The 23681-nt window shown below is 39.8% G+C and overlaps 3 non-coding genes across 3 annotated transcripts; all 3 read left to right on the top strand.

The window, feature by feature from the left end:
- The first annotated feature begins 564 nt into the window (after positions 1 to 564).
- On the top strand, positions 565 to 638 carry TRNAT-AGU. The gene has a single exon. It is a non-coding gene; the product is annotated as a tRNA-Thr (tRNA).
- A 19490-nt stretch (positions 639 to 20128) lies between these two features.
- TRNAT-AGU lies at positions 20129 to 20202 on the top strand. The gene has a single exon. It is a non-coding gene; the product is annotated as a tRNA-Thr (tRNA).
- A 2691-nt stretch (positions 20203 to 22893) lies between these two features.
- Positions 22894 to 22967, top strand: TRNAT-AGU. Its single transcript has one exon. It is a non-coding gene; the product is annotated as a tRNA-Thr (tRNA).
- The last annotated feature ends 714 nt before the right edge of the window (positions 22968 to 23681 follow it).

Genomic DNA, 23681 nt, shown 5'->3' with positions numbered 1-23681 from the left:
ACCCGTATCGTGTGTATAACCATATATAAATCTTTTACGTCTTCTGTAATAAAAAATGTCCAACTCTTGGTATGCCAAATCTTTTATTTTACTAAGGAAGTCCCAAGAATCTCTACATACATGATATTATTGATGTAAATAGTTTACTGTATATACCTGTCTTGTGATTGTTTTTTTTTTTCTTTGAGAACTGTTAACTGTTACTATAAATGTATTGTGATGGAGTTTTTCTCCCTGAGCCTCCACTGATTGATAATGGAGTTTGCCCATTTGGACTTTACTGGTCACAAAGGCTAAGTTAAATAGAATAAATGTACTGCATTTAGTTCAGCCATGTCCTAGCATCATAAGTTTAAATAGCACTCCTAATTTGTGCCTATATAATCAGCCCAAGAACAGCAGCCAGCAGTTCATGAGCCACCTGAAACCAGAGTAATATGCCATTTCAGAAAAGTGAAACTTGTAATGTCCACATTTAAAAATTGCATACACAACCTTTAAATGTAAAATCTTCCAGAAGCCAGAATTTCTTCTTAGAAGTCATTTCATTAGTCATCTTTTGTTGGCGCTGTGGCTTAGTTGGTTAAAGCGCCTGTCTAGTAAACAGGAGATCCTGGGTTCAAATCCCAGCAGTGCCTTTTTATTTATCTGTACATTTTCTGTTTTGTATGCTTTATGATGGTGTTGGTCACTGATATGCAGACAAAACCAGTGAATAAAGCCACAAGAACAGAATAATATATCCTTATTTTCTTTTAATATCGTCTATTTAGTCCCATCTGGCTTCATGATCTTATTGCGGTGGTTGTTTTTTTTATGCTAGTTTAATCCTTAAAGCTGTATTTGAAACTTTTTGCTGTTGGTAGTGTCACCCTTGCCAGCCTGATCTATGAGGAAAGGCCAGAGAGATATAGATCCAGAATGATTCTCTCATGATTGATTCATTTCAGGATCTTAATCTTGCCCAAGACTGAACCAAGCCTTGTCACTGGGTTTGTGTTTAGGCAACTGGTAGGTTAGATTACCCGCATATCCCTGAATAAAGCTGAGTGAAGCTGCCATGTAGACTTGCCACCTGGTGGATGAAAGGTTGGGGGCCTGGTGCAGTGCCAGTCATGTGAAGGACTGGAGTGGGGTGAATTATGACAGACAGGAGTGTGGTTGTGGAAACTGGGACTTTGGTATGGAGAATGTCATCCTTAGTGCTGTGGAAGTAGATGTAGTTTGTGTAGCAGTTTGAAGAGCAGCACCTTGAGTTGTTAGTCATATCTCTACAGACGTCAGTGCATGATTTACCTTTTGTTGTATTTTGTGATTTAGGTGTAAGGTCTAAAGCACAAGACACTTAATCCTGAAAAAACGTGAAGGTGTGTAACTATTGAAGGGTAGCATCTTTGTTCTAAATTCAATAAATAAAGATATCATTAGAGTGATAATCTATCGAGTGTTTGGGAATGTGATGCAATATTTGTGTATGTGGATTTTCTCACTTTTTTTATCCTTTAAATATTGTGCAAGGCTCAAAGTGCTAAGTGGTATTTGTAAGTTCTTTAAAGTTGCTTTTTTATCAAAATTTCTACCTAACTACATTTTTTTCTGTTCATAGGTGTGTACTAGGCTAATGGCCCTGGAGCCTTTACAAGCCTAGCTCATAGAAGTGTCCTAGCATTGTGCTGCCCGACGTGAATTCCCAGTGCCTCTATCAAGTAGAGCCACTGGAGTGATCCCTGGGGTGAACTTTCTATTTCCCATCCACTTATCAAGATTTCTCTTGAAGAGGGTCAGTAAGTTGCTCTGCTTGACATGTATGGGAAGTCTGTTCCAGAGCATGGGCAGTCTCTGGGTTATGAACATGTCCCTCCAGCATGTTCTGTTGATTGTGGTAATGAGGTTGAGGTGTTTGGAGGGTGTGGTGCGGAGGGACCGGGATTTCTTTAGATGTAGAATTTCTAACAGAGCTGGGTTAGACATGGCTTTTTTAAGTCAAGCAGAGATCACCTCCTAATAGACGATATGAGACAGAGAATAGCTGGAGGTTTTCTTGAGTCTGTCCATGTAGGAGATATGTTTAAGGCCTTGAATTCTCTTCATGAGGTACTTTTGTGGCCTTTCCAGCTGTTGCATGTGTCTAGTGAGGCACATCCCAAATGGGGCATTATATTCGATTATTGTCCTAATGAGGGAAGAGCAGAGAGAGATAATGACCTCTTTCTTTCGTCACGCAAAACCCTTGGTAATGAGATGTGCCACATGGAAGGACTTTCTGACCACAGTGGCAATGTGGTGGTCAAATGAGAGGTTGCTGTCAACCTGTGTCTCCAAATGTCTTATAACGCCTTCAGAGTTCAGTGGGCTCCCATTGATGTGGTAATTAGTGGGATAGTGGGAACTTAGTTTTTCCCATAGGGGATGATGATGCATTTTCTGGCATTAAGCTTAAGTCCATGGTTTTGACACCAGTCATTGGTCTCAGTGAGGCCTTTCTGTAGGATGTCTGCATCACTTTGGGGAGTTAATAATAGCACCCAGCTTGCAGTTGTCTACGAACTTGGTCAGCCAGAGTTCCTCCGTGTTGGCCTGGACTTCTGAGAAGTAGATGCCAAACAGGAGAGGACCCAGGACCGATCCCCGTGGGACTCCACTTGTGACTGGTTGGCAGTCTGACTTGGAGTCCACTACTTTCACACTGTGGGTTCTATCTGTGAGCCAATTTGCAATCCACCTAGTGATATAGGGGTTGATGCCTAGTTTGGTGAGTTTATCAATAATTCCTGAGTGGGGAATGGTATCTAAGGCCTTGGCCAGATCAAAGTAGGCTGTATGAACTGCCTTGCCCTCATCCACAGCTCTGGTGACTGACTTAAATAAGTCAACCAGGTTGAGCAGGCATGATCTGCTTTTCACAAAACCGAATTGCGTAGGATCTAGAGTTTGGAGATTCCCTATATCCCTGTTAATTAGGTCCGTGATGATGTGCTGCATAGCCTTAAATATCAGACTCATAGGCTAATGGGGGCAATAATTCCCAGGGTCTGTAGTCACTCCCCCTTTATGGAGAGGAATGACTGTAGCAGTGCGCCATTCGGTAGGGACAGAGCCTGATGTGAGGCTGTGATTGAACATGGCACACAGATGTGGTGCCAGTTCACTTTGTACTTTATGTAGAACACATCCAGGGATATTGTCTGGTCCCATGGAAGCTGTATTCTTGGCCTTGGATAATGTAGCTTTAACCTGTGCTGCAGTAATGCTGGGTGCCTGGCATTCCTCCAGTATTGTGATTGGTCCTTTGTGGGGGGGGGGGGGAGTTGGCACTAAATCTGTCTGCCAGTATGTTGGCAATATCTGTTGGCTCAGTATAGGAGGTACCATTGTGCAGTAACTCAGAGCAGACTTGGGTATTGCCGTGTAAATTCTTGATATAACTATAGAAGGCTTTGTGGTTGTTTTTAGTGTCTGCCGCAATTCTGCCTTCATTTTTGGAGGAGAGTGTCCTTGTTCTGTTGGGTATGGCTAGTTCCATGCATTTATGTACGTGTTCGTACAGTGCATTGGTGTATGATTCGGCAGTCATGCATCTATTTTCCATTGACATGAGTGCCGTGAAGTTAGCTACCTTTGTTTTTAGGAGTCCAAAGTCAGCTTTAGAGAAGTTTTTCATGGTGGTTACCTTCGCAAGGAGGGGTGGGAGAGATGTAGCTTTCCATGGTGATTAGTTTGTGGTTGATTCTAACGAGAGAGGAATTGACTGTTTGCGTAGAGCTATGGTTGCCCGTGTTTGTAATAACCAGGTCAAGGATGTTGGTTCCTCCAGTGGGGGTAAGAATGAGCTGGTCCAGGGCACTAGAATTGATGAATTCCAGGAAGCATTAGGCCAGCATATTGGTGCATGGGGTTCCTATCTCGAAATCGAACGTTACGAATGCCAAATACCGGAAGGTCGAACTTGGTAGTTTGAAAGTTGAGAATGTCAAAGCCGCGGAAACCTGAATTCTTTCCCAGGGAAAGAATTTGGTTGGCCATTTCTGCGGCTTCGGCATTTTCGGACCGGGTCAAGATAAGTGTACAAACAGGTAGTGATGGACTTTAGGGTTAGGGCGCGGGTCAGGTAAGTGTGTGGTAGTGAAGGACTTTATGGTTAGGGCTGGGTTAAGGATAGTGCATAGATAGTGGTGTATGTTAGGTTTAGTGTAGGTTTTGAAGGTGTTTGGTGTGATTGTGTTATGTGTGTGTTTTTCGGAACAGCAAATTTTTTCCCTGGGAAAATAATTGCTGTTTTGAAGTTTTGATGTTATCCGAATTCGATCTTCCAAGTTCGAACTTATGGTGTTCGACATTTTGGAAGTTCAATTTCGTGATATAGACTCAGTGCATGAGTAGTTTTCCCAGTTGATGGAGGGGTAGTTGAAATCACCTAGTATGAGAGTGTTGGGTTGGACCTTAATAGTTTCCAGGGTGCTTAGGGACATGGTTGGGGACCTATAGCAGGTTACAACCTGAATCTCCATCTTACCCACTGTTAGTTGTACATGAAGTATCTCAGATGTGTTATCCTGAGCTACTAGTCTGGAGGTGTGCATATCCTTTATGAATATGGAGACACCACTGCCTTTGGAGCTTCGGTCCAGTTCATGTTCTGGAGCTGAAAGGTGTGGAATGAGTTATAGCCTGGTAGAGCAGGGGTGCTTTCTGCTGCTTTAAACCAGGTCTCAGTTACAGCACAAATGTCAATATTCTCCATTTTGAGGAGTGCTTCGAGCAAGTGCATCTTGAGATTTAGACTTCTAGCACTGAGCAGCATGACCCTCAGACTGCATTTATTTATAGCTGTTACGGTGGTAATTTGTTGTTTGGAACACAGCCTAAAACAGGCACTATAGGGGTGGCAAGAGCCTTAGCCAATATCTGGAAATCCGGGGGTGACAGATGCAGGCCATCTCTGGCAAAGCATCAAGGTCTGTCAATCATGTCATCCCAAGCAGATACTGGATCCCCTTAGAATGACACCAGAAACTTAGCCATTTGTTGAAGTCAATCATTTTCTGCTTGTACTGTGGTATCATTCCGGGCAACAGTAGGATGCTACTCAGGGGTAGGGTCTTACCTGCCTGGGCCACATAATCCAAGAGCTCCTTCATGTCTCTTTTCATGTAGTCCAGGGAGGTGCGTCTCAGGTCATTCACACCCACATGGACAGTGACATAGTCATATTTGTACTTGTTGTGGAGTGACATGTGTGCGTGTGTTATGTGTTGGATTCTGGCACCTGATAGACAGCTGACTGTTACCTTCTCTTTATTCAACCTAATGAGTGGGACATCAGCAAGGGAGCCCGCAGGATTTTTTGCAGGGGGGGTGCAAACCCAAGCCCCGCCCACACCACGCCACCCCCTCTGCTACCCCGCCCACTCCACCCCACCCCCACCTCTGCCCACGCAGCCATTCCAGTGTCCCAATACTTGGCTATTTTTCCTCATTTGTCATAGACACTGTTCAAATCTCTTAGTGTGCATACTGTTTTATGCTTTACTTCTACAATGATTATAGATATTTGGATTTCATTTACAACTTTTATTTCAAATTTTATAGCACAGACACTGATAGACATTTACTAAACCTAAACAAAGGAATAGTCTTACAATGAAAAGAGACTTAGCATTAAAACTTCTCTACCTTTGAAACCCACACTCACCGAAACAACACTGAAACCCGCATTCAAAGAAAATGCATCTGGCCAGTGGCAGGTTAAGTTTATCTTTGGGCTGTTTTCAAATCATAGACTCTTTGCACACATTTCTAGAACCATGGAAAAGTTATTTGATTCACCTTCCTGACTGTATTAATTATACTATATAATAATTGAATTATATCCCTTGTATAATACAGCACCACTTGTTAGTGTGTGTTTTAAATTTATAGTTCTGAACATTTTTCCTTTAAGCAATGAAACAAATCATATGAACCAATAATGACAACCTGCCCAATTCAGAACATTTCAACCATAAAGGGCCACTCTACTCAAACTTCTGTCATACAATCCAACAATATCAATCAATATGCAGAATCTTTGCAGAAGTAAAACTCATCTGAATAATTCCACATTAAAGAGATCTGAAACCAGTGAAGAGGTTGTTGCTAGAAAACAACTTTATATTTCAGTGTTTCATCTACAAATTCACTGCCTGCTGCCCTTGAAAAATAAATTGCTTATGTTATATTAAAAAAAATGGTAAGCTGGTATATTGCAATAGGGAATGGGTGGCAAGCTGAAAAACAAGTTAATAGTTATTAGGCATCTCATCCAAAGGAGGACATACACCCCCTTAAAATACAAATCTACATGTTGTGGGAGTAGAACCTACAGCCCTCTGTATCAAGATGCAAGTATGCTACCTACTGTGCTGCTTTAAAAATTCTATACCACAATAGTGATATTATTTGCTAAACAAAACAGTTGCACATTTTAAGCAGGCTTAGCATGAACAGCAGTAAAACTCTCTTCCCTTGAAGCTCACAATTCCTTGAAAATGCACTTGAAAATAAATTCCACCTGCTAACTCTAGGACATTTCATTCTCTTTAACACACACCTCAACCTCTAAGTGCAAGAAATCTGGACAAAGCCTAAAGTAAATAGGAGCAGATTATAAATATTGCTCTCGTGAACTTAGAACATTGCTAGAATAACAGGATTTATGTTGGTATGCATTTTTTTAAAGGATATGACATCTAAAACTCAAATGTCTCATTATTTAGCAACTTCAATGCTTTTTAGGAGGAATATGGGGCAAAATCTGGACATTCTCCAAAAACCTGGACAGCTGAGGGGTATGCTTCCTCCTCCTTATACATACATACATACAGACACACATACACACCATACTTCTCAATCTGTTAACACAAGAAATCTGGACAAAGACTGTTATAATGTTGGGGATAAAGGCCCAAAACTAGGGACACATTAGAAAGTTGCTAGAATAAAAGGATTTATGTTAGAATTAAATTTTCTGAATAATATGAAGTCTGAAACTGAAATGCATGTCATTATTTATTAACAACTATATTCAGATATAGTTGTTTGTCTCAGTACTCGCCGTGGCTTGCATTTTCTCCTCTCTTGAAAGGCCCACTCTGATTAACTTGTGTATTATTGCCTCAGTCACTTCACCGTGGGTTGCAAGGCAGCTTCATCACTAGTGTGTGCACAAAATATAATGCCTTCAATGAGTCTTGCAAGAAATCCCATGCAATCATCATGGCACAAAGGTTCTACTGAAGATGCTTCCAATTTTTCTTATACACGAACACGACAGAAGCCAGAAACGGCTGTTATTCCGCAGCTAGATGCAGCAGTAGCAAAACAAATTGCAAAGAAACAAAATAAATTGGAACCAATTGTATCTACCATTATTTACTGAGCAACCCATGATATTCCTCTCTGTGGAAAAGAAGGCTCTGGTGAAAATTTGTGTTATTTGTTAGATTTTCGTATTGAAGCTGGTGACACAATACTGAAACAGCACAGTGAAACAGCTGCAGGAAATGCTTGGTACACATCCCATAGGGTGCAAAATGAGCTGTTGGCAGAATACGAACACATACTTCAAAAGGAGATTGTTTGTGCAGTATTGGCAGATGAAACTGCAGATATCTCAGACATTGAGCAGTTGTCATTGGGCATTTGGTTTGTTGATGATGATTGTATTCAAGAAGAGTTTGCGGTTTTTGTTCCCATTGTTGTGAGAGATGCACAGTCTGTATCAAATGTCATTGTCAGTGAATGCATAAAGTGTGATCTAGACCTGGAAAAATTACTCAGACAGGCTATGACGGCTGCTCCATAATGGCAAGCATCCAGAATGGTGGTCAGGCAAAGATTCGTGAAAAGTATCCAAAAACAGCCTTTATCCACTGCGCGTCTCACAGACTAAACCTTGTAGTCAATGATCTGAATGATGTTTCTGAAATATGTAGTGCTGTTGGTGTTATCAAGAAGATTATTACTTTTGTCCATGACAGTCCAAAACGATGAGCATTGGTACCAAATATACCTCTTCTGTGTGAGACATGATGGACTGAGAAATATAAATCCATTCATGTGTTTAGTCAGAACTTTGAGAAAATATTTGACTGGCTGATCTTCAGAAGAGCACTGCTGGTGAAACCAGACAAAATGCACATATGTTACTCAGCGCTTGCTCTTCGTGCACGTTTCTTATTTTTTCTCTTCATTATTGCAAATTACTCATCAGTTCTTGAGCCTGTTGCCCAGATGTTTCAGTCTGTTCAACTTGATATAGTAGAGGCTCAACAACACATCAACAGACTCATTGAAATATTCAAGGAGCACCACAACCATGCTGAAGAGCACTTTAGGAATGACATTCTCAGTAAGGCAAGATCACTAGCAGATAAATTTAGTATTGAGTTAGTGTTGCCAAAGATTTGCAATCGACTCACCAAGCAAACACAGTAGGCGTGGATTTTGAGAGTTATTACAGAACAAGTATTTATATTCCCTATCTTGACTCATTAGTTTCTTCACTGACATCTTGCTTTTCCACCATTAACACTGCTCAGTTCAACTTATTTTATCTGCATCTTAAAATGATACAAAACCTACAACGTGAAGAATTCTGAAAACGAATTGCCGTCAGTAATGAACTATATCATATTGCTACTATATCTGAATGATCGCTTCTTGTCTGATGCATTGACTTTGAAGTTATAAGACAACCTAAAGAATCCAATGGGCTACTACTACCTTTGTAGTCAATATCTTGCAGATCTTCTATCAATGATGTTACTGAACAAAAACAAACAAAAAAGTGTCAGGTATGGGATAAAAAAAAAAAAAAACATTTTCTGATGTGTTTCAGCTTCACCAATGATTAACATGTGCATCATGCTAACCTGGACAACAACAAAAAATAAATACATAAAACTAGTTGATTTTTGCTCGTGTGCATGTTTATGCAAAGAAAACTTAATACTGCAGTAAGCACCATTGTACCTCTCAACTGAACAGATTTTCGCAGAATGTCCAGATTTTTGCCTCAAATTTTTTGTGTTCTTCCTAAAATCTGTACTTTTCTGGCAAATAGCTGAGGATTGAAGTCATTAAATAATGATAAACATTTGAGTTGAAGAGTCCACATCCTTCAGAAATTTCATGCTAATGCAAAACCTATTATTCTATCAACTTTCTAAGTTTGTAAGAGCAATATTTAAAATCTGTCCCTACTTGGTCCCTCATCATTTTAGGCTTTGTCCAGATTTTTTGCTCTAAGAGGTTGAGACTGAGGTATGAATTATGGATAGGAATATATGTTTTATGCACAGTCTTCACAGTTTCCCTTAAAATGTCAATGAACCTCACGTGAACTTGTTTATATTCTCCTGCTTTGACAATCTGGCTAGTGTTTTTTTAGTTTTTCCTTTCTTGTCTTATATTTAGTACATCTTCAACATTATCTCTACTAAACATACTGTATGAACAATCATATGTTACTACCTACTATACTTTTAATTGTATGTCTAAACCATTATGCTTATGTAAATATCTTATGCAATCATATATCTGCTATATTTTATAACTGTGTAAACCACAATGCTCACATAAATATCTTATGTATAGTATGTTAGCAATTGTTCTGGAGCTTTTCTCCCTGGGCCTCTGCTGAAAATGGACAGCTTTGTCCAGTCGGACCTCCCCGATAAACAAATGTAAAATAAAAAAAAAAATTTGATCTTTATGTGGCTTCAAAAAAAAGAAAAGTACATCATGTAACAGAAACCAAACAATGGCTCTCTGTGAATTTACTATACTATTCTGTAACTGAATGCACATTACTTAATGTTAACTGATAAAACAATTAAATAAAAATACAGTATGACAGGGGAAGAAGATAATGCTTTATGATTTGTAAACTGCTCATAACTTGTCACAATCCTTGAAGTGTATAAAACACCTCTTTCTAACCTTTAGAGTCTGGAAAACAGCTTTTCTCGATAAGCAGCAATAAAGACTCCAGCATATAATAAAAATGCATACACACCAGAACATAACAGGTAAACATATTGTGCATGTCTCTCTGCATATCTGTAAATGAGTAAGCCATGTCTTTTTAAACCTGTAGTAAATGTTATGTTCTCCATGATAACGTTATATATGTAGTTCTTTGCATACTCTCACCTTAGTAAACATCCTGTAGTGACAAGAACACGGTCTCTTTGGGAGTTACTTTGCAATATGCTTAAATCAAAACTACTTGCAGAAGGCAATGTTAATCCATCCTGAATGCGACCAATACAACACTTCATTAAAATATATATTAATCTACTAAGAAAACAGATTTCTGCCTCAAAGTAAGAAGTAATTAAAAACAGTTAATAACAACAACAACAACTCCCCCTCTTTGGTCTGACGTCCTGTGATTTGTAATGCTAGCCACTCTCCAAAAAAATATTTGTTTGGGACTTCTTTATCAATTAAGGTAGATCACCAGCAAAACTCAGCACTCCTTGAAGATGTGACAACAATGCAAACAGCACAACATAATTCTCCTGATAAGTACTGCAAAATATTCTATCTGCCATTTCTTATTTAACCAACTGCATATGGGCAGAAGCTGGAACACAGAGGTGAAGCAATCAGTACCTTTATTTGGCCAAGATGGGTTTTACAATGCACCTACTGGAGTTTCACCTTCAACAGGGTCAGGCAACAACTACTAAATAAACAAAACCCTATGTTTAATAAAATAAACAGATCTAATGTCACCACATTTCATATTTTGAAAGTTTACTATTGCAAATACTAACCCATCTCTAAACTTGAGTACAGCGTGGTATTCTAAGAAAATAAAATCTAAAATTTGTCACATCAGGACAAAGTCCAATAAAAAGTGTTCCAAATTTCAAACCAAATTATTTATACATAGCACAATTGAAGTTACAGAAACTCCCAATCCCAGAGTGTCTGAAAACTTTTGAACTTAGGGTGCATACATACTTTAAATAAAAATACTAGTAACTACATGTAAATATTTGAAATATGCACAGATAGAAAACAGTAGCACAACTCAATCTGGTGCTGGCTTGTATTTCAGCAGATGGCAAAAAGTTCAGGTGTACATCATAACACTCCAGCTGGAACTAATTGTTAATAGTTGTTGTGGTACAGTTCTCTAACAAGGGGTGGACACAGGAGCAGAGCAGAAGTACTACATACTACTACAGAAATAATGGGTGACGTCTGACAAGCCAAAATTTATTCAGACAGCAGTTATACCTTCAGTAAGGCCACCTCCAGGCAGGCAGTAGTTAACATGGATGCAGATGCCACTCTATCCCTAATGGGTGATAGCAGCCCCATAAAAAAAAGTAAAACTGACAGTATCGTTCTCTCACAACATGCAACAAAAATGTGCAACAGGCAACTAGGACACAACTCTGTTCTAGTTTCAATTGTTAAAACATATACAAGGCTCTAGAGAGCACCCCTGCATTACCAGGCTATAATTCATGCCACACCTTTTGTCCACCTAACCTGGACCGAAACACTAAAGGTGGAGGTGTGTCCATATTCATTATGGATATCCACACCTCCAGGCAAGTTGCACAGCATAATGCATCCGAGATTATCCAAGTGCAGCTAACTTTGGGCAAGACCACAGTCCAAATTGTAGCTTGCTACAGATCCCCCACCATGCCCCAGCACTCCCACTCCTCATTTCTTGATACACTGGAAAATATTAGGGTACAACATAACACCCTAATAATGGGCAATTTCAACTACCCCACCATTAACTGGGAAAACTGCTCATGTACCAACTTATTTTGCTCAACGTTTTCTGGAATTCATAAATTCCAACGCCTTGGATCAACTTATCCACACCCCCACTAGGGGCAGCAATATCCTAGACCTGGTCATTACCAACATGGGCAACCGGTGTTCCACACCAGAGGTCAGTTCATCATTGGTCAGATCCGACCACAAGCTAATCATCCTAGACATCCACATCCCACCCCCACCCCCCATTAGGTAAACCACCATAAAAAATTTCTCCAAAGCCAACTTCTCTCTTCTTATGACAGAAGTGGCAAACCTCACGGCACCCATGCAGACAGACAATAGAGGTACGACTGCTGAATCTTACACAAATGCACTTTATAAGCACTTACACGAGTGCATGGATCATGCAATCCCTAACAGAACCAAGATGCTATCCTCCAAAAAAGGAAGCCAATATGGTGGTGCCCTGCCATAAACAAACTCTACAACAGAAGAAAGAAACTGTTGCAAAAAAGAGTAAACTCCCTGGTCAGCCTCAGGAAAAAGCTGAGATCCCTCATCAAATCCTCCAAAGCTCATTACGAAAACAAAATTGCCACTGATTCTAAAGACAGCCACAAAGCATTCTATAGCTATGTCAAGAATCTCAATGGCAACCCTCAGATCTGCTCTGAGTTACAGCACAATGGGACTAAATATACAGAACCAAATGATATTGCCAACATCCTGGCAGATAGGCTCAGTGCTAACTTTACCCCCCTCTCACCCCCTAAAGGGCCCATCTCTATACCGGAAGAATGCAAAGTTCCTGTAATCATGGCTGCACAGGTAAAAACCACACTCTCCAAAGCCAAGAACACAGCATCCATGGGACCTGACAACATCCGAGGCTGCGTTCTACATGAACTACAGAACGAACTGGCACCCCACCTAAGTACCATGTTCAGTCATAGCCTTACCTCAGGCTTTGTGCCCACTGAATGGCACACAGTGACGGTCATCTCACTCCACAAGGGGGGAGCCACCATGGACCCCAGAAACTACCGCCCCATTAGCCTGATGAGCCTGGTCTGCAAGGCTATGGAATGTATCATCACGGAACTTATAAACAATGACATTGGTAATCTCCAGACTCTGGACACCACTGAGTTTGGGTTTGTAAAAGGTAGGTCATGTCTCCTAAACCTGATAGACTTCTTTGAAGCAGTTACCAAAGCTGTAGATGAGGGTAAGGTGGTCCACACAGCCTATCTAGATCTCACCAAGGCTTTTAACACCATCCCCCACTCAGGAATTATAGATAAACTCACTAAACTAGGTATAAATCCCTGTGTCACAAGATGGGCTGCCAACTGGCTCACTGACAGAACCCATACTGTGAAAGTAGCAGACTTCAAATCCGACTTCAGACCAGTGACAAGTGGAGTACCACATGGTTCAGTCCTGGGTCCTCTCCTGTTTGGTATCTACTTCTCTGAAGTACAGGCTAACACAGAAGGTCTTTGGCTAACAAAGTTCACAGATGACTGCAAACTAGGAGCCATAATCAAAACTCCTAACGATGTGGACATCCTACAAAAGGGCCTCACTGAGACAGATGCCTGGTGTCAAAGCCATGGCCTCAAGATCAATGCCAAAAAGTGCATTGTCATCCCTTTTGGTAAAAAATCTGTACCCATGAACTACCACATAGGCGGTAGTCTACTTAACACCGAAAGTGTGATAACAGACCTTGGGACACAGGTGGACAGTAGTATCTCCTTTGATAATCACATCACTACAGTAGTCAGGAAATCCTTCTATGTGGCACACCTCATCACAAAAGGTTTCTCATCCAGGGAAAAAAGAGGTCATTGTTCCCCTCTACCCGTCACTCATTAGACCCATTATAGAATACAGTGCCCCTTTTGGTATGTACCTCACAAAACATCTACAACATCTGGAAAGGCCGCAGAAATACCTCACAAAGAGGATTACCAGCCTCAAACAGATACCCTACGCAGACCGTCTCAAAATACTCCAGCCTTACTCTGTCGCATATCACCTACTCAGAGACGATCTCTGCTTACATACAAAGCTATGTCAAACCCATAGCTGTTGGACATGCTCCACTTAAAGAAATCCCAATCCCTCTGAGCTAAACAGTCTAGGGACCTAAACCTTGTCACAACAATAAACATGCTGGAGGGATAGATTCCTGTCCCAGAGACTTCACATACTCTGGAACAAACTACCTATCTATATCAAACAAAGCTCCTCATTAGCACTCTTCAAGAAAAATCTTGATGATTGGATGGGAGATAGGAAATTCACCCCGGGGATCACTTCTGTGGCTCTGCTCAACAGGGGCACAGGAAAATAATTTTCTTGGGTGGCGAAAGCCAGGGTACCTTTTTGCCTAGGCTTATATAGATGGAGTCTTTGTCAGCACATAAACAATATCAATGGGCTGCCCATTTAGGTTTCAATACTAAAATGTACAGACTTCAGTGTGTCTGCTGTCAGTGTAATATACTATGTCCTTCACAAAAGCAATGATTTTGCCCCAGTAGTCTTTCAGAAATGAAAACAATCAAGACAAAAAAGCACTCCATGATACCTTGAACCGACAAATGTCCCTTTTCAATCAATAATCAAGAAAACAAAAGATATTGGAATACCTTGAACAGGCAAATGTTCCGTTTCAATCCACAATTCTTCTTGCCTCACTCTGTGTGCTCCTTTAAAAGGCCAGACAGGATCCCGAGTATTGTGTTGCTGTCTATAGCATTCATGAAGTGGAATAATTAACTGTTAAGGGTTAAGTGCAAAGATACTGGTCTAAAGGCCTGGAAACAAGTTTTAATATTATCAGATGTATTTGGTTAGAGATTTGAAATGATCTTGCAGTTGCAGTCAGAAAATGCTGACACCTATCAGAGTCTTCACCTTGTGGTGCGATTTTTTAAAAAGTAGCTCGACTCTATCTTCAGTGGGGCATTAAAGTGGTTTCACTATTATACCTTGAACTGCTGAAACCTGAGAAACTATAACATCAAAAACAAATGCCTAAAACAAAAAAAGGACAAAAACTGAAAGTGTAAGTAAGTGTCTGATATCCCCAAACTTGTATATACCCACTCCATGGTCGCAGAAATAAGAAAGAGGGAGAAAGTTCCCAAAATAAATGAATAATTGTTGAACAACATTAAACATGTAAATTTATAGACATACTCTTCAGACTTATCCTTTATAAACACCCGTTGTGGAATACAATGCATGTGGGCTGTCTGCTGAATGCCAATCATACCAAAACAGAATAAGGGATGAGAAAGGCATGCTGAGAATTATTAACAAACAAATGACACCTGTCCAGAGACTGAAGTACTTTTGGTGTGCTTATCTACATGTGAGTAGGTTTACCTCATAATACAAGTATAGTAAAGGACTTGATAGTCATTATGTTGGGGTGAAGAGAAGAAACAGAGACACTACTGTAACCCATTCATCAGACTGAAAGTCATACCCTTACCCTTAAACAAGTTCATTTGGGGTTCTGCTGGTGAAATGACAACAGTAAGATTGATCTGAAAGGTTTAAGAGCTGCAGAACTGGGGCTGTAAAACAGCAGGAGACAGGTTAGAAATGTGCAGCTCTGTAAGTAATGCAGGCACTGTCTACAGGATGCTCTCCTATCTCTAAGGCCTAGTCAGGTGGTGTCAGAGGGCCGGAGACAATATGTCACAAAGTATACTGACAGCTAAATCAATGGGGTCCTTCTATCTTTACTGGCGTAATAAATCAGGAGAAAATACAAATAATTATTAAATCAATCAATCAGCCTTGTAACCTAAGCACTAGAAGGGGCTTCAGCCAGCAAACTTTGGTTGCTCAAATTATTCAGTTAAACTAAGATTAAATGGTGGAAGTTCAAGGGGTGGGTGAATAGGACAGAAAGAACCAAAGCTCTGTTCAACCTGGATTCTAGTACTACATTGGTTATTGTGCTGTGGGAAGCTGCAGAAATGTAGACAGACTTAAACATATTTATTTAGTTATTTCTGTTTAACACGTAAGAGCACATGGATGTGGGTCATTTAATAAAGAACTAGTTCATCAAGGTCCATGGGCTTCTAGCAAAAATGTTTAAATGGAAGACAAAGCCCCATCTCCTACTCCACAACTAACTACATCAGATGTTGCCAAACCTGGGGTGTACGTTATAAACTGAAGCCCATTTGGTGTAGCTTTGATAGAATGGTCCAAGACTGACTGAATTAATATCAAAGTACTGTGAAATACATTGACCATCTGCTCACATGATCTAATAAGTGGAGAAATACGCTTTGACAAAAGCAATAGAATTTACATGCTCAGCAGGTGGCAATTGACAGCAATATACACTACAGACATTAAACAATGAAATACTGAATAACAAAGGTAGGCAAAGGGGGAGGTGAAAAAGAAGAAGCAGCAGCAAAGAGAGAGGGAAGAGTAAGCAAGAGGAGGAAAAAAACTCAAGCAGGAAGCCAAAAGAGTGGAAGGTAAAGGTTAACAACTGCAGATGCCTTGGGAATAAAATGAGAATCCTGCAGACACTGGCAGATTAAGAGCGAGAGGGCAGCAGCTGCTAAGACTAACCAGATGCTGGGCTGAATCTAGAAGTGCACAGGCCTCGGGCACAGCACACATTTACATTTGTATTATGCAGGTACCTAGGTCATTAATAGAATACTCCTCTCAGTTTTAGAGACCATGGAGTGAGAAAGAAATAAGCTATATTTAACACAGGAGCCCAGGACAAAAACAGAAAGAACAAAACACACTTGTCCTGCTTTTATTGAAGACAACACTTTTTTTGTTCCCTGGTGCCTTGGTTCACTAGCCTTCTTGGGAATAAAGCTCACAATCACTACAACCCATATAAATAGTTAACATAATTAATTAAATCAATTGTTTTCATACTCTTAAAGTAATAGTCCTCAAATTATACAAAACAACTCCAATTTACTTTTACATTTAAACCATAAGGTTTATAAGTCCTATATTTTAAAATAAAATAACTTTCTTACGTCAATACCCAAGTTTTAATGTTACATCCATTATTCTGGATGTTGTAAAAGTACAAAGAACTTTAAATTATTCACATTATGTTTACAGTCGTATATCTGTTTTACCACCAAGTTATTCATGCAACCTCAATGGGTAGCATCGAATCTTAAAATGGTTCCATTATTCTTTTTATACGTTTCTTTTTGTTTTCCCACTATATACTTGATTTCACTCATAAATCATATACGACATCTTCAGATGCATAATCAAAATTCTGTTCAACTTTTGTATAGCATTCTATTAATTTCTAATGCTTCTGTCTGTAATATCATGTGGCATGAGTAACACACTTACCTTTCACTTCTACATTCATCTGCGCAGTCTGAACGTTCTCTTGAATTCCAATCTCCAGTAGGCGCGAAAGAAAAGGATGTAAACCATCATTCGCGAACAGACACAGAAGACGAAAACAGGTCGCAAACACCTGTTGCATCTGTGCGACTGGACGGGATGCAAAGGGCGTTCTTAAAGAGGAACGCCCTTTAAAAAAAAAAAACTTTTTTTATTTAAATTAATTTCTCGGCCAGCCGGTTCCAGGGGGGTGCAAGTGCACCCCCTTGTACCTGCCTGCGGGCGCCCTTGGACATCAGTGTGCCTCACTATCGAGTCATCTATGATTAGTGTATTGGGCAAGCTGTTTTTCCTTAGGGGCTTAGGTTGAGGGGCACACTGAATAGGTGAGCTATGTGTCTTGTCGTTTGTGCTGTGTTGTGGTGGTCTTGTGCGTTTCTGCCTTGGAGGTCTCTGCTGTTTGGATAGATTTCTATTGAGATCCTCCGCTCAGGTGGATGTGTGATTTGTGTTTTTATGTGAGAGCTGTGATGGTGGGTGTTCTGGAGGGCTATATGTTGCATATGGTGTGGTGCAGGTGTTAACCTTCTCCTCTTGACCATCTATTCTGGTCTTGGCTTGAGTGTGCATGGCTTCCAATTTGGATATATAAGTGCATCTGTCACAAGTCTGAGTGCTGGGAGGTAAGAGGATAGGATTGTCTGTGTACATGAGGCAGTTGCTACACTGTCTCAGAATGCCCAAGTTCACCAGGTTATTAGGAGAAGGCATAGGGAACTGACCTTTAGACATGCCAGGAGGGATGGTCATTATTACTAAGTACTGGAGCTGTTTCCTTATATATTCCTTTTACAGGAAAAATGTCACTCAAGGTGTCTGAGTCTGTACAGAGCACTGCCAAACACTTGAAGGGAAACTAATATGTAGACCCTGAAAATTTATGGATGAAGTATTTAGGCAGATATTCTGAAGTTAGAAAGAAATCAAGCAGTACTTACTGAAAAATAAAGAATTAGCTTGTCATGAATGATGAAAAGAGGGGAGCTGCATGAATGGCTACTGCCTGGCTACTACTAATGCTGGTCTCAGCACAGCTTCACTCTGTTGGGATACAATCGTCCTTTGCTTCTTCTCTCACCAGAAGCAAAATGTTATCACCAACCCCAAGAAGAGAAGCAGGCTACGGCCTATATGGTGATCCACAGTCATGTCCCAGATGATGCAAGGGTCTGCAAGCTTATAGCCTTTTTCTGGCAGATGCTTCAAATAGCAACCAGACCAATCAGGTATGTTAAGCACAGACACTCACTCTTCAACCAGAAAGAGTCAGGAATCAATGCACTCTGCTCCTACTCTCACTAGGATCAGAATATAAGCACAGATTCCAAGCTGTCACCTATAAAGCAGTTATTAAGCTCTCTGGTGATCAGCAGTCTCCAGCAGGCTCCCTATTAAAAAGCCAATGTCAGTGAATGCTTAAAAGTATATGTGACACCAACTAATAAAAATAAGTAAAGAAATACATATCAGATCTATATTATTATAAGTCTGCAAAATTTAAAATAAAAATAATTTTGTACACTCATTCTAGAATGCAGTCAGAATTGTCTAAATTACAGCTTCATGAATTGGTGACCAGATTTTCGATAGTCTACAGAACCTGTCAAGTTTTATCAGTTTGCTAGCATTATAAAAAAAAAAGAATCTTTAGCTTTCAAGCTGATGACACTCATGTAATGTTTTTAGTTTTAACCACAAGTGGCAGTATTCAGAAGTACTGATTATTTCCACATGCAAGTCTCAATATTGTCAGTACAAACGTGCAGTGTAGGGAAAACATGCCACGCTCCAGGCGTCAAAAATGGTATACAACATGGGTATTCATTCTAATTCTTTATCAGAGCCATAATGTAGTAATTCCAATAAGCAAGCAGACAGTGGAGACTGTTGGTTCAGTACCGAGAGAGAATATGTTGTCATTCTGTATGTAGGAGAACAACATATGGAGAAATGAATGAATATTGCATGTTTGGCTACAAAAAACTGAACCACTAAAGTTCTAGTGCTTTTCATTCATGTTTGGATTAGTCATGTATATGGACAGAGCAGCACTTATTTTATTTGACATTTGTTGACCAGTAAAGTCCGACTGAGGTAGAGCTCTTTTTCAGCTGAGGCCCAGGGAGAAAAGCTCCACAGAAGAACAAAGTTACATACAAATGAGAACAATACAGAGTGAGTAGAGTTTGATAATCAAAAAGGTTACACAAGAGAATCATCAGTAACAAATGCAATGAAAAAAATTACAAACATTTGAGTTCAAATGCAAAATAAAGTAACCTGTTTGTAAGATGACGTTTCTTAGTTTCTCAGCGTTATATGTCTGGCAGGTATGAGCTCGTTGACCTGCAGTAATTCAGTCAGCAGCTGCAAGCATCCCTAGTAATTATTTCATACTGTGGGTGTGCTTAGCTTTATCTTTACCAGTCAGCTGAAATCAAGTGACCTCCACATCTACTGCACCATAAGATTTAAAAACAAAAAAACATTTAAGTAAAGATGCAGCACTGATCTAAATGAGCTCATTTCAGGTACTGCTGAAGATTACTCAGGAAGCAAATAGGGACAGTGGGAATCAAACCAAGGAATTCTGCATTGTGTAGGTGCATATGCTGTTGTAAATCTCTGTGCTGAACTGCCACAGCATTTGTATTGTCCGGGCCCTACAACATCCAGTGTCTAAAACATTCCCAAAGTCTGAGTACATTTCAAATTGCAGATCAACACTCAGCAGTTTGTGAACTACCAAAAGACAGGGATAAATCCCATTTTAGAAAGGTGAAAATTAGCATTTTTATTTTTAAAAAAGTCACACACACTATCATGCAATGAAGAAACTTCCATGAGCTTGAGTGTGTCTTAGAAATAATCCTAGGTGCCCATTTTTGTTGGTGCTGTGGCTTAGCTGGTTAAAGCGCCTGTCTAGTAAACAGGAGATCCTGGGTTCAAATCCCAGCAGTGCCTTTTTTTATCTGTACATTTTCTGTTTTGTATACAATTGGATGATGTTGGTCATTGATATGCAGATAAAGCCACCAGAACAGAATAATGTATCCTTATTTTCTTCTAATATTGTGTAATTAGATGCTAGTTTAATCCTTAAAGCTGTATTTAAAACTTTTTGCTGTTGTTAGTGTCACCCTTGCCAGCCTGATCTGTGAGGAAAAGCCAGAGAGATATAGATCCAGAATTACCCACTCATGATTGATTCATTTCAGGATCTTGATAATCTTGCCCAAGACTGGACCAAGCCTCGTCACTGGGTTTTTGTTTAGGCAACTGGTTAGTTATATTACCCTCATACCCCCGAATAATGCTAAGTGAAGCTGCCATGTAGACCTGCCACCTGCAGGGTGAAAGGTTGGGGGCATGGTGCAGTGCCAGTATGACAGACAGGAGTGTGGTTGTGGAAACTGGGACTTTGGTATGGAGAATGTCATCCTTAGTGCTGTGGAAGTAGATGCAGTTTGTGTAGCAGTTTGAAGAGCAGCACCTTGAGTTGTTAGTCATATCTCTACAGACGTCAGTGCATGATTTACCTTTTGTTGTATTTTGTGATTTAGGTGTAAGGTCTAAAGCACAAGACACTTAATCCTGAAAAAACGTGAAGGTGTGTAAATATTGAAGGGTAGCATCTTTGTTCGAAATTCAATAAATAAGGGTATCATTAGAGTGATACTCATACATCCGTGGTGGTGCAGCGGTAGCGTTGTTGCCTCACAGCAAGAGGTTCTCCCATTCATTTCTCGACTGGAGTGCGGGAAGTGCCTTCTGTGTGGAGTCTGCATGTCCTCCCCGTGGGTGGGTGGGTGTTTGAAAGACATGCGTAAATGGCGTGCCTTCGTTGAAGGTTGAACATCGAGCTGGCACCTCGGCGTTCGTGAAAAATCTACTGCCAATCATTAGCGTACCGGAGTTCTGCTGTGGCGACCCCTAACAGGGAAAAGCCGAAAGACAAACAACAACAACAACATTAGAGTGATACTCTTTCAAGTATTTGGGAATTTGATGCAATATTTGTGTATCTGGATTTTCTTGCTTTTTTTATCCTTTAAATATCGTGTAAGGCTCAAAGTGCTATGTGGTATTTGTAAGTTCTTTAAAGTTGATTTTTTATCAAAATTTCTGCCTAACTACATTTTTTTCTGTTCCCTATTAAAAAGAATACAGTAATATACACAAGCCAGTGTCAGTAAGCAAATGCTTAAAAGTATATGTGACACAGACTAATAAAAATAACTAAACAAATACATATTAGATCTATATTATTGCAAGTTTGCAAAATTGAAAATAAAAATAGCAATTTTGTACACTCATTCTAGAATGCTGCCAGAATTGTCTAAATTACAGCTGCATGAATTGGTGCCCACATTTTCAATAGTCTGGAGAGCCTGCCAAGTTTTATCAGTTTGCTAGCATTATCAAAAAAAATATTTACCTTATAAGCAGATGACACTCATGTAATGTTTTTAGTCTTAACCACAAGTCGCAGTATTCAGAAGCACTGATAGAATATCTTTCAGATTATTTCCACATGCAAGTCTCAATATTACCAACACAAACATGCTCAGTGCAGGGAAAACATGCCAAGCTCCGGGCGTCAGAAATGGTATGCAATGTGTGTATTCATTCTAATTCTTTATCAGAGCCATAATGTAGTAATTCCAGTAAGCAAGCAGACAATGGAGACTGTTGGTTCAGTACAGAGAGAGAATATGTTGTCATTCTGTATGTAGGAGAATAACATATGGAGAAATGAATGAATATTGCATGTTTGGCTACAAAAAAACTGAGTTCTAGTGCTTATCATTCATGTTTGGATTAGTCATATATATGTTCAGAGCAGCACTTATTTTATTTGACATTTGTTGACCAGTAAAGTCCGACTGAGGTAGAACAAAGTTACATGCATAGCATTAATGAGAGCAATACAGAGTGAGTAGAGTTTGATATTCAAAAAGGTTACACAAGAGAATCATCTGTAATAAATGCAATCAAAAAACCTAAAAACATTTCAGTTCAAATGTAGAATAAAGTAACCTGTTGGTAAGATATCTTTTCAGTGTTTATATGTCTGGCAGGTATGAGCTCGTTGACGTGCAGTAATTCAGTCAGCAGCTGCAGGCATCCCTAGTAATTATTTCATACTGTGGGTGTCCTTAGCTTTATCTTTACCAGTCAGCTGAAATCAAGTGACCTCCACATCTACTGCACCACGCAGTGCAGCATAAGATTTAAAAACAAAAAACACTTAAGTAAAGATGCAGCATTGATCTAAATGAGCTCATTTCAGGTACTGCTGAAGATTACGCAGGAAGCAAATAGGGACAGTGGGAATCAAACCAAGGAATTCTGCATTGTGTAGGTGCATATGCTGTTGTAAATCTCTGTGCTGAACTGCCACAGCATTTGTATTAAGTCTGGGCCCTACAACATCCAGTGTCCAAAACATTCCCAAAGTCTGAGTACATTTCAGATTGCAGATCAACACTCAGCAGTTCATGAACTACCAAAAGACAGGGATAAATCCCATTTCAGAAAGGTGAAATTAGCATTTTTATTTAAAAAAAAAAATCATAGGCACTACCATGAAATGAAGAAAGTTCCACGTGCTTGGGAGTGTCTTAGAAATAATCTTAGGTACTCATTTTTGTTGGCGCTGTGGCTTAGCTGGTTAAAGCGCCTGTCTAGTAAACAGGAGATCCTGGGTTCAAATCCCAGCAGTGCCTTTTTTTTTTTATCTGTACATTTTCTGTTTTGTATGCATTAGGATGATGTTAGTCATTTATATTCAGACAAAACCAGTGAATAAAGCCACCAGAACAGAATAATGTATCTTTATTTTCTTTTAATATTGTTTAATTAGTCCCACCTGGCTTCATGATCTTTTTTTTTTTGTTTGTTTGTTTTCTTTTTTTGTTTTGTTTTATGCTAGTTTAATCCTTAAAGCTGTAGTTGAAACTTTTTGCTGTTGGTAGTGTCACCCTTACCAGCCTGATCTGTGAGGAAAAGCCAGAGAGATGTAGATCCAGAATGATCCTCTCATGACTGATTCATTTCAGGATCTTGATAATCCTGCCCAAGACTGGACCAAGCCTTGTCACTGGGTTTGTGTTTAGGCAACTGGTTAGTTATATTATACTCATATCCCCGAATAAAACGAAGTGAAGCTGCCATGTAGACCTGCCACCTGCAGCATGAAAGGTTGGGGACCTGGTGCAGTGCCAGTCATGTGAAGGACTGGAGTGGGGTGAACTATGACAGACAGGAGTGTGGTTGTGGAAACTGGGACTTTGGTACGGAAAATGTCATCCTTAGTGCTGTGGAAGTAGATGTAGTTTGTGTAGCAGTTTGAAGAGCAGCACCTTGAGTTGTTAGTCATATCTCTACAGACGTCAGTGCATGATTTACCTTTTGTTGTATTTTGTGATTTAGGTGTAAGG

Source organism: Protopterus annectens, chromosome 7.part0 (assembly GCF_019279795.1).
Source record: "Protopterus annectens isolate FY-2018-M chromosome 7.part0, PAN1.0, whole genome shotgun sequence".
In the NCBI taxonomy this organism is placed as follows: domain Eukaryota; kingdom Metazoa; phylum Chordata; order Ceratodontiformes; family Protopteridae; genus Protopterus; species Protopterus annectens.
Note: the sequence above shows the minus strand (reverse complement) of the source record. Positions and strands in the feature narration are given on the sequence as shown.